Source organism: Dreissena polymorpha, chromosome 1 (genome assembly GCF_020536995.1).
Source record: "Dreissena polymorpha isolate Duluth1 chromosome 1, UMN_Dpol_1.0, whole genome shotgun sequence".
Taxonomy (NCBI): Eukaryota; Metazoa; Mollusca; class Bivalvia; order Myida; family Dreissenidae; genus Dreissena; species Dreissena polymorpha.
This window is the reverse complement of record NC_068355.1, coordinates 9,752,623-9,770,914: the sequence shown is the minus strand read 5'-3', so window position 1 is coordinate 9,770,914 and position 18,292 is coordinate 9,752,623. Positions and strand designations below refer to the sequence as shown.

At 34.3% G+C, this 18,292-nt stretch overlaps 1 protein-coding gene across 7 annotated transcripts in view; it reads right to left on the bottom strand.

The window, feature by feature from the left end:
- Positions 1–18,292, bottom strand: part of LOC127870624 (protein kinase C and casein kinase substrate in neurons protein 1-like) — a 91,884-nt gene that overhangs the window by 44,113 nt on the left and 29,479 nt on the right. Inside the window, exon 1 of one of the 7 annotated variants that reach the window (XM_052413114.1) lies at positions 4,892–5,048. The exons of the other annotated variants lie outside the window; for them this stretch is intronic. The gene's annotated coding sequence lies outside the window, so the exon portion shown is untranslated. Of the gene's footprint in view, positions 1–4,891; positions 5,049–18,292 lie in introns of those variants that run through there. 7 annotated transcript variants of the gene reach the window in all.

The following is an 18,292-nucleotide window of genomic DNA, read 5'->3' as shown; positions in this document are numbered from 1 at the left end:
GTATCGCCGTGGCAATCGGCATCGATCCGCGCAACAACGCAGTGTCTGTATTAACCTCGCGTACTTTCGCGGAGTAAATCCGCCGCATACGTACGCGGCGGATCGAGTGAAAAGATATCCACCTACATGTACATATATGTATGTGAAGCGTAGAATTAATTACGCGCAACTATACATGTTTCGTTCGTTTATCATTATTAAATTTGTAATCCGAAACACACTTCCAAATTTTAATGCTAACGCAACCTTTGGCAAATTCTAGCGTCAAATAAACAGTGCTAAAATATCCTTTGTTTCATAAAAAGCGCGCGAACATTATGCAGACATGTAGAACGTCGTTTGGAAAGTTTGGGTGTATTTTGTGTTGTATAAATACATGAACATCACCTTAAGCGTGAATCGCGTGTTCAGTTGAAAAAAAAAGCCCCGATTAGACGTTATTTCATCATCTCTATAAATAGTAACACATGCCAAAATGTATTGATTCTTAAGGAAATATCAAGAATGTTTGTGTATCGTAAATATTTACCAGCATTTGCTTTAAAACTGGAATATACAGAATTATCGGGTAATTAGTAGCGATACTAACTGTATAATATGAACAAAATATAACGTGTTTACATACACATATTCAAACAATAGTTATAATAAGCTGATAATTAACAAAACAACAAATACGTCGTCACCGTCTTGATTACTGATGTGGCTTCAAACTGCTAATTTTCTCAGCTTAAATATAATAGCAAAATCAACATGCAATTAATTTCACCATATGCTGGAGCCTTGACCACTTGTATGTGCGAAAACATAATTACGTGACATTGTTTATGTGTGAAATACATACACTACGGGCGGGAAACAAACTTAATTGGCCAGACACATTAACTATGCTATGCTAATACAATCCGCGCACAATAAATTTATTATGATTTTAATTATTATTATAATTGTTCTTTCAAAATTTGTTAACTACATGTAACTAAAAATTTTTTAAAGATTTTTTATTTCATGATGCGCATCGACTCGGCATCATGTCGCGGATCACAGCATGCCTCGGCGGACAGATGCGAAGTTTCGTGGCGAAATGCGACTTCCCGCCGCATACTGACGCGGCTTCAACGACCGACGCGGTATCGACTCGTTTCGCCTTGGTGCCGCGGATCGCGAAATACGTTTGTTCCGCATTGAATGTACTGTATTTACTTTTAAAAGTTATTACAAACAAACACATTGTCTCTTTCTATGCTCACATCAAACAGACTAGTTCATTACATTTGAACAGCAGTCAGTTACTATAACATTTTGTCTTGAACAGAATTGATTTCCTTTTCCAGTTCTTGAGCTCTCTCCTCTTATTCAGTTAACCACCCTGGTTTGAAACGACACTTCCCCATCCCTGCGTTTTCACTCGCAAAAACTGATCACTATGGAGAACCTCTGACGTAGTACACATAATCTGTGACGTGTACTGCACATAACGTTTCGTACTAAATAGTGTACAAAACTTATATTTCATATTCAACTTTTTTGCGCGAAGGAATTCATGATAATTTTTCATAATATTTCCCTTAAGAACGACTTAAGTAAAATAACTAAAGCGATGATTAAAGTATTTTTGAGCATAAATTAACATTTTTAAGGCTTTTTTTACATGAAATAAGCACTTTTCAAGCACTTTTTCAAGGCCAACCTTTGTTCAAGGGCTTTTCAAGCCTTGGACTCCTTTTCAAGCACTTTTCAAGCCCTGTGCGAACCCTGTATAATAAACTGTACATCAATGGCTCGATAAAGCCATGATAAATAATTAAATACACATTAAATGCACATATTAATCCAGCATTCTTTAAATTTGTCACAAATGAGGGATGAAAACTCCCATGGCGCAATTTTCATCCAATTCTATGCTGGCACATGTTAATGTCTATTTTTATTTTGAAATCCTCCGTAAATAGGCAGGAGTCCAATCCAACAGAGTAACAGCTTTAATAAAGCTAATGGAACAAAAAACAAGATAACATCAAATCAAGTCATTGATTTAAATAACAGACACACACAAAACATGTGCACCTCACACATTCCGTATGAATATTTCATTCTATTATTAATGCCACTTAATCCCTGCTTTTTATTTTTCACCAAAATTAAAACAAAAATTATTATTTACAAAAACACAAGAGACGTGTTTTTTAGAAACACAATGTCATATATTTGACCTTTGACCTTGAAGGATGACCTTGACCTTTCACATGCATGACAAATATCACGTTGCTATCTTCAATATTGCAAAAGTTATGGCCAATGTTAAAGTTTTCGGAAGGACGGACGGACTGACTGACGGACAAACGTACGGACAGACAGTTCAAATGCTATATGCCATCCTACCGGGGTCATAAAAATTATACTAATTGTTGTAACTATGTAGAGCTTGTTTTAACCCTGAAGATATAGGCATTGGCATATGCAGACTTTTGGTAGTATAATTAAACATTTAGGAAATCTGATCACAATTGGCTAATTGTCGTAGGATTTTTTAACAAAACTTTATTTTGTCTTAGACATCAATGTTAACATTATATAATTATGTTTCAGTGATTTTTTTCACCATTGGGAAAAGTAGCTGTAACAGCCCAATTTGGGAAAAAAATATTTGTTAAAAAAAAATATATAAAAAAATTGAAACCTTCAATAGGGAATTTTTTTGGGACAGCAATTGGGAAATTTGTAGTTTTTTCTTATTGGAAAGTGCGTTTTTCCAGTAGATCTACTTTATAAAGAAGGGAATAAAAAAAACATCTCTGTCCAAAAATCGTTGAGTCTGATTTTTTAAATGGGGAAATACATTATTCAATTACAGCTTGTTGATAACCAAAAACACCTTAACTAGTATTAAATTTAGAGCATTAAAAAATATGAAGGGCTTTTAAAGTGTGACGTACTGACAGACAGACAGACAGAGCAAACCATTAGTCTCCTCTGGTTTCACCGTTAGGGGACAATTATACACAAGATAACATGAATGGCAATCTTATGTAGGTAAATACACAATCCACCGCTTCATGTTTGATGTCCAAGCCTTACAGATAACCTCAGCAGGATAAACAAAAGATAAAACAAAATCCGAAAATTACTGTAAACATATAGAAATTCGTCGGTATGAAATTTTGTGGTTTAATAAAAAAAATAAAAAAAATTCGTTGGCACGTAATTTCGTGGATTTCAAATAAAAAACAACTTATTTGTTGATACTTAATTTCGTGGATTTCAAATTTTCGGTGAAGAATTACAAAATTATAAAAAAATTATTAATATGACCAGAGTAATAAAAAAGCATAATCTGCTTATCTGTGTTGACAGCAAAACTCGAGGTTAATTTGCACTGAAGCATGAAAGTGTTGCCGATAATTGTCAATGAGAGCGATAAAGCGGCGCACTTGTGGGTCCCCACTTGCTTATTGCCACCAATGTTGTTTTAACAATATTTGTAAATCAAAGCGCAAATGGTCCCCTAGTAGTAACAATTGAGTAATAAGGTCCCCAAAATACACGTGTGAAAACCGTGATGTCTCTTTTAAGTTTAATTGGCACTAATTGACATATGTGATAAATCTACAAACTGTTAATTTGATGACGTCCCGTAAAAGAGGACAGTCGTTGATGTACAGTTTATATACCGTGCTTAATTATAAAAGTATTATTAACCAAACACTTTTCAATGAAACAACATATTGCATTAACTAGCGTATCTCAATCAAACAATGTCTCTTTCAAAATGGCTGAAAACGGGAACAGTACAGACACCTTCTCCTACTAAAGCAGGATTGCCCGACCCTTCAAAGGCTCAGTCTACGACTGCAGCTTTATTAACACAGGCCGCTAACGATGCAGTAGAAGAAATGGTCAATGGACAAAAACGGAAGCGTAGATCATATTAAGTAATCATAAACATCTTAGTTCTAACATACATAATTTACGTAAAATTAGTGGAAAATGACAACAACATTTTCTATTCGGAAATATTTTAATTAGTCAAGATAAAGTATAATGTGACCTACTGAAGTGAAGTTACTACCTGGTATTACAAAAAACAAATATCTCGGACAACCGACAACAAAAGAACATGTCGGAAATGACATTCGCAAATGACCGATTTTTTATTAAAAATGTATAAATAATTGTTGGTACTTGAATTCGTGGTTTGGCGGACCAACGAAATCCACAAACTTCATACAACACAAAATTTAATGATTTTACAGTATTGAAGAAGACAACGGTGAAAGGACTGTATTATATCACTTAAAGCCTTTCATTAAGTTAATATGGAGAATTTAGTGTTTACAAATTAATAAACATTATTTTCATAGTCATTTTAATAAGCAATTTTGAGCCGATCATAAGTTTCTTTACTACACCATTTTATTTCAATCGTAAATATAATTATACCCATTTGAAGAATATGAAAAGCCAACATTGTGTGACTAAGGCCACTTCACAGTTGATCAATTGCATGATAGTTTTCAAGTTTCCCATGTTACTATTTGGTACACACAAAGTCAGTTTTGCATACTTTATAATTCTATGTCTTGTATACATGTATATATAATGTTTATTCGGTAAATTAACCTGTGGAGGGGGACATCATAGAGTGCCCCACCCATACACTCACTTGTGTATACTAATACAAACCCAAGGTTTTGTAACACTTGGCAAACAAGTTTCCTACAGTAAACAAAACATCCATGCTTTCTTTCTTGTAATTTTAACAAAACTGACAAGACATCTCATTAAAATAAATACTTTACTCTATAAAAACAAAGTGTTACCACTTGTTGAACAATTCTTTTGATTATGAAATCAATGTACCAAATTATAAAAATCTAATTGTCTTTCTCACCAGAGATAATAATCCAAATTCCTAAACTAGACTTAAATCACTTTCTTCTGAAAACTACATAATTTTGCTATCATAACCCACCAACTACTTCAGAGTATATGCACAAATCTTCAAGTACATGTTTAGTTGTATACACAAACACAGGGAGCATGTCACCAAGTTTCAAGCACTCCAAATATTTATAAAGTATGTAACAGTTAAATTTGAGATGGCAGTTGGATGATGTTTATTGCTGCTCATTTACATTCTTACAGATTGCTGTTAATTTACATGTTTCATGAGTTTAAAATCAATCAATAATGCCTGCTGGCCAAATGCTACATAGGAGTATTCATAGATAATATCCTTGCAATTATCAAAGCTTTGTAGCAAGCAGTGCTGCTGAATAACTAAGTATTAATATGTATGTCTTGTCTACTTCCAGATCTTTGTGGACATCCTTTAGACGATTAATAAATCCATAAAGAGGAAGATAAAGACTTTATTTATGTCCACAAAAATATTTTTGTAATCATTCTACTAACAGTTATCATCCTACTAACATTTGACAATGGTGAAACTGACATGCCCAGTTGACAGTTGCGAATGGGAATCGCAGGACCTTGCTTGAGGCAGGATTTGCTGCTGCTTTAACTGCCGCCCTCAAGATCCATGAGAAGAATGCCCAACCGGCCCTAAGTATGGTACCACCCACCAAGCTAAAGTTAGAATCGCCGAAAATTGGTACAGGATGTGACCCACATCAGTGATCTGCTTTCCAAAGGCAATGGAGCATGAACAAAGTGGGCATGGCGATCACCAACACCATGATACCGACAGCCTTGTTTTATTGTTGTGATAGTGACCTAAGAACAGACTTAATGAGAGATATTCAGGTTGAAGTTTCGAAAATGCCAGAGAACGATCTTCTCAATGCTATAAAAAGACTAGCTGTTAAAGAAGAGAGCACGCTCGTACATAGACTGAAGATGAACCGCATGGTACAGTCCCCTGCAACTGGAATTCGAACATATCTCGCTTCGTTAAGTGGTCAGGCGGCCTTATGTCAATACAAGGCCAACTGTAAAGAGCCAGGGTGTGGGCATGTCTTCGATTACAGTGAAGAGATTATAAACGACAATTTGATCAGGGGCATTGCTGACCCGGAAATTCTGTCTGATCTCCTCGGGGACTCCAAGACTGATAGGACCTTGGACGAGACTGTTTCATTCATTGCACAAAAGGAGCAAAGCAAAGTGACAAAGTGGTGATTCTCTAGGTGCAGTAGGTACTTCACAACAGTTGGTGTCAAATATACAACCTGCTAAGAGATGTTGGGCATGTGGTGGCCCATCACACGGCCAGAGGAATGACCGCAAGACAAGAACTAAACACTGTGAGGCGTGGACATTCACATGTGTAAAATGTGTGGTTAAAGGACACTTCACATCATGTTGCAGCAAGTGTGTCAATTGAAGTACTTGGGGTCACCGTGACTCATCCTCAAGGAACTGTCCAAAGAATAGGAACAATAAGTATCAAAACAATAGACCACATGAAAATTCAAACTCAAACAGAGTTAAGAATGCAAGATCTTCTTCCAGTCAAACCAAGATGTGTTTGTGAAACACAATGTCCCCCTATATGATGTTTGACCTTGAAGGATGACCTTGACATTGTTAAGGATGACCTTGACCTTGACCTTTCACCACTCAAAATGTGCAGCTCCATGAGATACACATGCATGCCAAATATCAAGTTGCTATCATCAATATTGCAAAAGTATTCATAAAATAAGTGATTTGGGCCACATATATTTGACCTCTGACCTTGAAGGATGACCTTGACCTTGACCTTTCACCACTCAAAATGTGCAGCTCCATGAGATGCACATGCATGCCAAATATCAAATTTCTATCTTCAATATTGCAAAAGTATTTATAAAATAAGCGATTTGGGCCACATATATTTGACCTCTAACCTTGAAGGATGACCTTGACCTTGACCTTTCACCATTCAAAATGTGCAGCTCCATGAGATACACAAGCATTCCAAATATCAAGTTGCTATCTTAAATATTGCAAAAGTATTCATAAAATGAGCGATTTTGGCCACATATATTTGACCTCTGACCTTGAAGGATGACCTTGACCTTGACCTTTCACCACTCAAAATGTGCAGCTCCATGAGATGCACATGCATGCCAAATATCAAATTGCTATCTTCAATATTGCAAAAGTATTTATAAAATAAGCGATTTGGGCCACATATATTTGACCTCTTACCTTGAAGGATGACCTTGACCTTGACCTTTCACCACTCAAAATGTGCAGCTCCATGAGATACACATGCATTCCAAATATCAAGTTGCTATCTTAAATATTGCAAAAGTATTCATAAAATGAGCGATTTTGGCCACATATATTTGACCTCTGACCTTATAGGATGACCTTGACCTTGAACTTTCACCACTCAAAATGTGCAGCTTCAAGAGATACACATGCATGCCAAATATGAAGTTGCTATCTTCAATATAACAAAAGTAATTGCAAAATGTTAAAGTTGGCGCAAACAGACCAAAAGACAGACCAACAGACCAACAGACAGGGCAAAAACAATATGTCCCCCACTACTATAGTGGGGGACATAATAACCATGCGTGGAGCCATCAAAGAAGATCTAGGTGTGATTGGAGCTATTGCTATTAACGTTAAAACCACTAATGTAATGTCACCCCCAAAATCCACTAAGTTACTTTGCTATGTTTCAGAAACAATGAATAAGGCTCTTCTTTGCAGAGAAGCTCTCGCTTCACTGGGAACGATCAAATCAGAATTCCCTATCTTTAATGTTAATTCTTCTGAGATCGCGGCTTCCACTCACGTCCCAGATGATGCATTATGCTCCTGCCCAAGACGGCAAAACAAGCCCCCACCGCTGCCAACAGAGCTTCCACCTGGGATAGAAGCCACAGACGAAAATGTTGACTGTTTGAAAAAGTGGTTGCTTGACTACTATGGATCAACTGTATTCAATGTTTGTGAGCATCAGCCATTGACGCTTATGTGTTGTGACCCACTTCAACTTCACATTGACCCCGATTCGAAACCTGTAGCAGTTCATAAACCAGCGTAAGTACCGATCCATTGGCAAGAAAAGGTGCATGCTGACCTTGAGAGAGATGTCCGCATTGGTGTTCTTGAACGAGTAAGTCCTAACACACCCACAGCTTGGTGTTCAAGGATGGTGGTCACAAGAAAGTCGACGGCCTCCCCAGAAGAACGGTAGACCTGCAACCTCTCAACCGTTCTTCCGTCCGTCAAACACACCACGTGCCAAGCCCATTTCATCTTGCCGACAAATTCCCACAAAACACGAAGAAAACTGTGACAGATGTATGGAACGGTTACCATTCCGTGCCTATCCGTGAGGAGGATCGGCACTTTACCACCTTCATCATGCCGTGGAGTCGGTATCGCTACAAAGTAGCTCCTCAGGGATTTCTAGCAAGCGGTGACGCATATAATTTAAAAATTAAACGAGACTGACCTTGGTTAAGTCGATGTTTGATATATTTGCACAATGTAACTTATACCATCAATTAAGTACTTGTACTTGTACATACGATGTTACAATATCGTGATGTAATACCTTCTTTTAACAGAAAAAAACAACACGCTATTAACAAAATTAAAACGAGCACTGAACGCATATTCAAAAAACAAACAGTCTAACTACATTGGCATTACAATTCATATTTTTTTTATTCACATTAACTACACATGATTATACACAAACTGATTGAAGTGAATAGCTGGAAAATACTCTTGTATTAATAAGTACAAAGCCACAACTGCTTGTACAGTAAATACTTACATGTATAGAAATAATGAATAGTAAAGGGTCGCTAACACCCTTGTTTGGAACGATTCTTTTTATAATATAACACGTCAACAAATAATAATTTGGTAGCACTAAAAATGAATCTTTTGACACAATTGAATAACTGGAAACTCTCTGACTGGTTCAAATCAAACTACTATAAAGTAAAATGGAATCAGTAATATTATCAATGAATGTTAAAGCGGGTATATACGATTTTTATATGTGCTGAATTGTAAAATATTTATACAAATATGTTATTATAACACACAATATGCAAGAAAAATGATACATTTAAGACGAATTTTATAAAATACAGCAAATACAAATTAGCGCCCCGAGCCGATTGTGACGAAGGTAATTCGTAATTATTTTCCTACAATAACCGATGCATTCGTCTTTTTAGTAAGTGTTCATGTGTCGTATGAATCGATATCGCTGCGGGAATTTCAAATGAACCGTTAAACTAAATTTAGATTCACATCGTACATGCATGATATACATGCTGGTGAATTCGGCTGTACAGCCTTTTTCGATTTCAGAATTAAATATCTGGCTTATTTAGCATTTTTCGACACATGTTCTTCTTAACTTTTATTTTAGTTTATATTGAAATATATGTATAATAAGTTTTTTACACATTTTATATTAATCGATAAATATTTGACAAGATCGTATATACCCGCTTTAAAGGTTTAGGTAATAAACAAAAGAGAAATCAAGTTTTCGAATGGTTAAGAAAAAAAAATTTGCGTTGTACCTATTGCAAGAAACACATTCGACCAAAAGCATAGTAGAATCATGGGAACGGGAGTGGAAGGGACAAACCTATTTTAGTGGCACGAAATCAAACAGCGAAGGAGTAGCAATCCTCATTAACAATACACTGCCAGTAAAAATATTAAATTACAAAGAAATTATACCGGGTCGTCTTCAAGCCTTAACACTAGAAATCAATGAACAAAGTCTTACGATTATTAATATTTATGGGCCTAACAAAGACGACACCCTTCTTTTCAAAACTCTAGCTAAATTCTTACAAGATACCAACGAAAATATTTTAATCGGGGGTGACTTTAATACTGTTTTAGACACTAATTTAGACAAGAAAAACGGCCGAGCCGATACACATAAACATTGTCGAGATAACTTAAATAAAATTATAGACGAAAATAATTTAATCGATGTTTGGAGAATGCATAATCCTAATAAATGTCAATTTACATGGCACTCTAACGGTAAACCGACAATTTTCAGCAGACTTGACTTTTTTCTTATCACAGATACATTATGCAATATAACAAAAAATTGTATTATTCAAACAGGATATAAAACAGATCATTCATGTGTTATATTAAAAATGAATTTCACATCACAAAAACGGGGACCTGGTTATTTTAAAATAAACAACAGCCTTCTGTTAAATACCGAATATAAATCACTAATTAAAAACACATCGCAAGAAGTTTTAAACAACAATAAACACTCAAACGCAAACACTAAATGGGAATTGGTAAAAGGAAATATTAGAAATGTAACTATAAAATTTGCTAGTCAAAAGAAAAAAGAAGACAATAAACAAGAAAAAGAACTATTTCAAGAAATAGAAGCTCTTGAACAAAACTTGATACGTAAGGATAATATAGACACAAAAGAATTATCAAATAAAAAAAATGTTATTGGATAATTTAAGAGACAAAAAAATCAACGGTATTTTACTGCGATCAAAAGCTATATACGCTGAAAGTAATGAAAAAAACAGTGCTTTTTTCGCAAACTAGAAAAAAGACACGCAGAGAAGAAAACTATTAAATGTATAAAAGTGAATGATAAATTTATAACAAATCAAAATGAAATATTAACAGAAGAAGTGAAATTCTATCAATCCATTTATCAAAAACAGTATGATAAAACATCAAATATTGATTTCTTTAACACACTGATAAACCGCCTTAGTGAAAACAATAAAAATATATGTGAAGGTATCCTAACCGAAGAAGAATGTTATAATGCCTTAAAAGAAATGAAAAATGACAAGAGCCCGGGCTCAGATGGACTAACGGTAGAATTTTATAAAACCTTTTGGGATGACATTAAAAAAACTTTCATCGAATCAATAAACTATTCATTTATACACGGACATCTAACTGACTTTCAAAAACAAAGCATTATATCACTAATCCCTAAACCTAACAAGGATACCACTATTTTAACAAATTGGCAACCAATATCATTACTTAATGTAGACTACAAAATAGCTACAAAAGCCATCGCTAATAGAATTAAAAAAACGATATCCTCAATAATAGCACCTTCACAAACAGGTTTCATAAAAGGGAGATATATTGGGGAGAATGTCAGACTCATTTTCGAAATAATCGAATACCTTGAAAACAAACAAATACCCGGTCTTTTATTTTTTTCAGATTTTGAAAAGGCATATGATACTTTAAATCATGAATTTATGTTTAAGTGTCTACAGCATTTTAATTTCGGCGATGATCTTATCCGTTGGGTAAAGCTGTTTTACCATGATATAAGTAGTATTATTATGAACAATGGATACATGTCGGAAAGTTTTAAGATAAAAAATGGCGTTAGGCAAGGTTGCCCTCTCTCATCGTCCCTGTTTGTAATATGTATCGAAATATTGTCTAATTATATTGAAAAAGACCAGAACATTAGGGGTATTGTTGTAAATAATATAGAAATAAAACAGTCGCTCTTCGCAGACGACGCAACCTTTTTCAATAACGGTGAACAAAACTCTTTTGAAAATTTGGTCAATGTAATAACACAATTTGGGAAAACATCTGGATTAAACCTTAACAATTCAAAATCAACAGTTTTAAGAGTAGGGCTTTTCAAGAATACTACAATCCGGTTTTGCAATGATCACAAATTTATTTGGACATCAGAATCTGCAAACACTCTTGGGTTATCCTTTTATAATTGTAAAATAAAAAATATGTCCATGAACTTAGAACCAAAATTATGTGCATTCAGTAATTGTCTTAAACAATGGCACCACAGAAAATTGACCTTACTAGGGAAAATTACAGTAATAAAAACATTCGCACTACCAAAATTAGTATATCCATTCACTGTATTACCAAACCCTCCTCAACACACCATACAAAAAATAACTAAGGAAATTTTTAACTTCTTATGGGATGGTAAACCCGACAAAATAAAACGCAGCAAAATAATAATGAATTATACAAATGGAGGCCTTAAATTAACAGACATTGAAATGTTCCTAAATTCTATAAAGGGGTCATGGGTTAAACGACTGCTTACAGAAAATAATAGTATGTGGAAGTGTATATATGATACAATCCTACAGAAATACGGAGGAGAATTACTATTTGAATCAAATTTACAAACTAAAGATATTAAACGTATATGTAAAGACAACGAATTTTTAAAAAACATAATTCAAGGATGGAATACATGTAAAAATTGCTATAAACACAACTTCAGCAAACATATTATATGGAATAATAGTAAAATACAAATTGAAAATAAAACTTTGTACTGGAAAGATTGGCACAACAAAGGAATCGTATTTGTCGATCAGTTAATTGACTTTCGCGTGAAGAAATTTTATAGCTTTACTGACTTCCAATTTATCTTTAATGCATCAGACAATGACTTTCTTAAATACAATAGTCTTATAAATAACATACCAAAAGACATATTGGAACTTGTAGATGAGCGTTTTCTAACAGGATCAAGGAAAAAATCATTACTAGATATAATCAAAACTTCGTACCAACCAAATAAATTTTTATACAATCTTCAGCTATCTGAAATAAAAAATACAAATTCGAATGCGGAAAATAGATGGCAAAATATTTTTCAAAATAAAGAGTTAAATTGGGCAAAGATATACACGCTAGTGTTCAAAACTTGTACGGACACAAATTTAAGATGCTTCCAATATAAATATATTATGCGTTTAACAGCTACAAATACATACCTCTTCCGGTGCAAACTAACTAACTCTAACTTATGTGATCTGTGCAATGAATACGATGAAGATATTGAACACTTGTTTTGGAAATGCCGGGTAGCACAACATTTATGGAACAGATTAGCGGACTACATGTATGATAAAGGCATTTTATTATATTTTAACTACGAATTAATTTGTTTTGGACAGATGGAATATAATAAAAACATGCAAACAATTAATTTCATCATTTATTTAATGAAATATTATATATTTAAATTGAAAACAATGCACCAACCATATGATTTCAACAATTTCCTTACATTCCTAAAACTACGCTTTGATATAGAACAAGAAATAGCCCTAAAAAACGATAATCTTGAACAATTTAATACAATTTATCAGAGATTACTTGACGGTCAGTTTTGAGCTTCCAGCTTCTCCTTTTTTATATTTCTTTCTTACTTTTTACTTTCTTTTGTTAACTCTTCATATTGCAAAAAGACATAAATAATAACCTCTGGTTAAACCACAATTATCACTATTGTTCCATGCGGAGTGGGCTATTTTGAAGAAAAAATATTTAAAAAAAAACAATAACATTCTATTGTACGTGCATATGCACCCATAACTGTATTGTTATCTTCTTGAAGGAAAAAATGTTTGCAATGTATGTACATGTATAATGTTTGCTTTTTTTTAGTTATATTAAATAAAAAATAAAAAATAAAAAAAAGTCGATGTTTGAATGTAATTCTATGAGTCATAGACTCACTGGAGGGATTAAATGAGATTGTGCGGCGCATGCGCAGATCAGGCTTTAAGAAATTTTGTCATTATTTTCATAAGGCCTCCAGCCTTCAATATACAAGCATATCACTCCAGTGACCAGTCTATTTCGCTTCTTTAAAGTACAAAATGAAATTTTGTGACGTATTCACACGTGACCACAGCTATATTAATACCACACTATGCATGAGGAAACTCATAGCCATTTTAGCGACCTATCTAGCTACACATACCAGGACGCTGTCGTCCATTTTTTGGTAAGTGACCATGTGTATTTTTGTGAAATGAGTTTTATTTCATATGTTTTAAACACATTTGGCAATTGTCTTTTTGATGATAATTATGAAGATGATGATTCAGTTGACAGCTTTCCTTGGGATTTGCCGAAATTAAAAGCTCCCGATATCTGAATCTTTGGCAACTTTGATAAATACGGCATGTACAAAACAGTGCCAAGTAAATAACATTATTAAAATATACAAAGTGCCTGCTAACTGCGAACTCATACAGAAAGTGTTTGGAAAATATTTTATTATTTCAGTTTGATAAACTACGGCACCTGCACGGGCTACTAAACTACGGCACGTGCACGGGCTACTTGTTGCCATAAATTTCTAATTGTTTGTTGCATATAACCACATGCCATTTTTCATTGCCAAATTGCTTGACGATGTCAAGCAAAAATAAAGGAGATAAGGACGATGTCCTGTCTATTTTCCAATCTGATGAAGAATTTTCTGGGTTTGAAACCGAGGATATTCCTACTCATAAATTGTATAAAAGTAATCCGAACGTTTCCTCTTCCGGTAAGAAAAAATCTGCGAAGAAAACAGAAAAGCAGAATAGTAAAGAGAAAAATAAAACCGGTAATTTGATAGATTTAGACAATTTGAATGAGGATTCGGTAATTAAACTAAAAAAATGTTTTAGGATTGTTAAATTCTGCTCCGCCGAGTGTGACGGTTCAGTCGGAAGCCATAGTAAGTGGCGAAGACGAACCTGATTCGGACGAAAATTATTCGGATATGACAAACCTCATGAGCATAAGGCGCCGGTACTTCTCTGAAAACAAAGTATTCCAAGCATATGCAAGATAAGCACTCCTATCACATCTTACCTTTTCGGTGATGACAGAACAAAGGAGTTAAAAAACTAAAACAACTGTTAAAAGTTGGCAAATTCTTTTACCCTAACAGATACCCAATCATGCTAGTACCTATGGCCCAATGCGAGTATCTCGTGGCAGAGGCACATACAGGGCAAGACCCTACAATGGTTATGTAACTGCAGGCATTATCCCTATTTTGTCCCAGGCAAAGTTTGTTTAGCCTGAGATATCTCAAAGTTGCCACAGATGAAGGAACTGATATCTGATTCATTGACTGTCCTTTGGACAGGTTCAATTCCATGTCGGTAAACTAAATAGCTATACATAGCTAATGTTATATTGTCATATATACACACAAACTTAAAATAAAAATTGTATTGTATTGTATATGGCAGTGGTCCCATGTATGGCAGACAAGCAACAATGCTTAGACAACAGTACAAATGTATGGTCAGTTCAGACACGTGCATAATTATGCCAGTACACTGGCAAAGAAGTCGCCGTTGTGCACAGTAACTTCAGCCCTAAAGTAGAGGCGCAAAATTTAATGTAAAGGTAAGCAATTCTGAAAGATTAATATCATTTTGATAAATGGGCGAAAATAACATCGGACAAATGGATGTTACAAACAGTTCAAGGGTATCATATTAATTTTGAAACGTATCCAGTACAATCAAAATTACATGGAAAAATTTGTTAAAGTCCTTTTGATCAAGAAATTAATAAAATTTTACATGAACATGCGATTGAATGTTCAGAATATGAGGATGGAGAATTCATTTCAAATTTATTTTTGGTTCCAAAACCAAATGGCAAGTTTAGGCCAGTCATAAATCTAAAACAAATAAGTTTGTATGTTATGAGAAATTTAAACAAGAAACCTTGAATTTTGTTCTTGAATTAATACAACCCAAATGACTGGTTTATTATACTGGATTTACAATCTGCTTATTTGTCAATTCCCATAAGTAAAGAATATTCAAAGTCTCTCAATTTTGAATGAAGACCAATTGTATACATTTGTCTGCCTTCCATTCGGCTTTCATCAGCACCATTTGTATTCACCAAAGTAATGAAGCCAGTATAATTTATACTTCTTTTCGTAGTAGGAGTATCAGATGCTAATATTATATTGATGACTCGATTGGCATGAATACAGATAAAACATTTATGTGCAAAAGATAGTGAAACCATGATAAAGTTATTAGAATCGTCAGAATTTGTTATACCGTACTTACTCTATGTTTTCGGACACTCTAAGTTTTCGGACACCCCTATTTTTAGCAAAAATAATTATTTTTCGTGACTCTTAATTTTCGGACACACAAGTTTTCGTCTATAAATAATGTCTCTAAGTTTTCGGACAGTATATTTTACTGCGCTATTTTACCAAATTTCTGTTTTCGATATCTAATTACTCTTTGATCATGTGGTTTTACAACCAGATTAACACCATAAAACATGGCATGTGCCTGCATTCCTGAGGGCAACGGACCATTACATTTGCTTCATTGGGTAAATAACCTTGTAAACCAGTATTAAACAATGGTTTCGCCCGATAGCATACCGGTAAGCGTTGTGACAATTACCAGGGGTAGTGCCAATAAACAGTTCAATTATCTACCGCAATCGTACTACCCCTTCTCAGTAAAATAACTGTGACAAATACTAAACGCTTCAAAGTGTGATGCACCCTATTGCAAGTTTTAAGAAGAACAATGGAAGGTGTTAGACAACAACTATCGGAAATGAACAAACAAATAATTCATAGTTTGCTTTTTTTATTGCGTTAATTACAGGTTCATACTAGCAAGTATCGGTACATAACATGCTCATCTTTGAACTCGTTGGTCAAAATACAACCTTGTAGTAACTGTCTGTCAAATAAATTAAGCATTTAAAATTATTTAAAACGCAGTGCAAACATATATAACTGTAATTTATACTACATGGCATGGTATTTTACAAGCGCTTGCTATTACCGGTAGTCGTTGATACAATTAACGCTATTTTCGGACACTTTAATTTTCGAATCTAAGTTTTCGGACACCTGTATTTTGTTAATATTTTTCGTATCTAAGTTTTCGGACACGAAAATAAATAATTATTTTTAAGTGTCCGAAAACGTAGAGTTATTACGGTAAACAATGAAAAATCCATCGTAATTCCTGTTCAAAGAAATTTATGGTATTTTACCTTATGAAAAAGTAGAGAAAATAAAGCAGTCTGCATACTAGGTTACTAGGTTACTTGCAAAAAGCAAAGCTCTACTTAGGGAACTGGCATCTTTTATTGGTTTGCTGATAAATGCATTTTTGCTATTATGGAAGCCCAAATGCATTACAGGAACTTAGAAAGGCAAAAGGTACAAGTTTTGAATGCAAATCCAGATTACGATTCAATGATCATGTTAAATTCAGATTCTTGCAATGAAATAAAATGGTGGTTGGATCATGTCCAAACGAAAAATGGAGAGGAGATTATAGGCAAAAACCAATTTTTTGTGGATTCAATCAGATGCATCTAATCAAGGATAAGGGTCATATTGTGTATAAGAAAGGAAACGGTCAGGTGGTAGATGGTCATTGCAAGAAACAAATTATCATATTAATGTTTTGGAATTGCTTGCAATTTTCTTTGCATTGAAATCTTGAGCTGTCGATAAATCCGAAATTTACATTACTATTCAATCAGACTCGATGGTTGCAATTGCTTACATACATAATTTAGGATGTAAGCAGAATGTAAAAATGGATTCCTTGACAAAAGAAATTTGTGAATGGTGTATTGCAAGCAGAGCTACAGATAAGCTGCATATTTGCGTAAATACGCAATCAAAAATAGGTGGATACGCAATTTTTTTTCAAATATGTGCGTACCGACACAAAACAAATCGCCGATACCCAATTCAAGTCGCCTTCTATGCCTAATGAAAAGTCCCGTTTTGTTTTGGCCGTTTTGACTCGAGTCTTAATCGACAAGCGCTTGTTTTATCTGGTAACGTATTTACCAATCGTTTAGATGAGGACGCATGCGAGTCAAACAAAATGGCGTCTCGGCAGACGAAAAGTTCCGCAAAAAATACAAAACAACATATAGATTCCTTTGTCATGGTAAATTAATCTAAAACAATTGCAAAGGACATGGTTAATGACATTATTAACTCCATGTTTTGTTCCGTGGGCAACTGCGGTAGTATTTTAGATGAACTTGTTGATAGGGTGCACAGGGGGCTAGAACGGTGTTGGAATAGTATAATAAAGTGTGTTTAGACCGAATATGCCAAAAAATAATTTTAAATATAATAATAGTAACAAGTGTTTCAACTAAACAAAAAATATTTACTGACGGCCATCAATCAGAGTCCGGCTGCATTGCCAAAAAATAATACAAATCAACAACTTTGGCATGTAGACGTAGCTAATACATAGCTCTATCTAAAAACAATAACACATTCCCTTGGCTTCAGATTGTTGAATCTGGTAGCAGAAAGATGGAACAACCTATACTGCAATTGAATACATAACAGTGACTTTTAGGGCTGTCACGATTCACCGGTATATCGGTATATCGCGGTGCATGTCGTGAAGAAAATCGCACCGCGGTACGGCGTTGCCGTACCGTTTTTTTTTTAAATATTATTATATTAGCACAGATATAAATACATTACATAATTATTTTGATATAG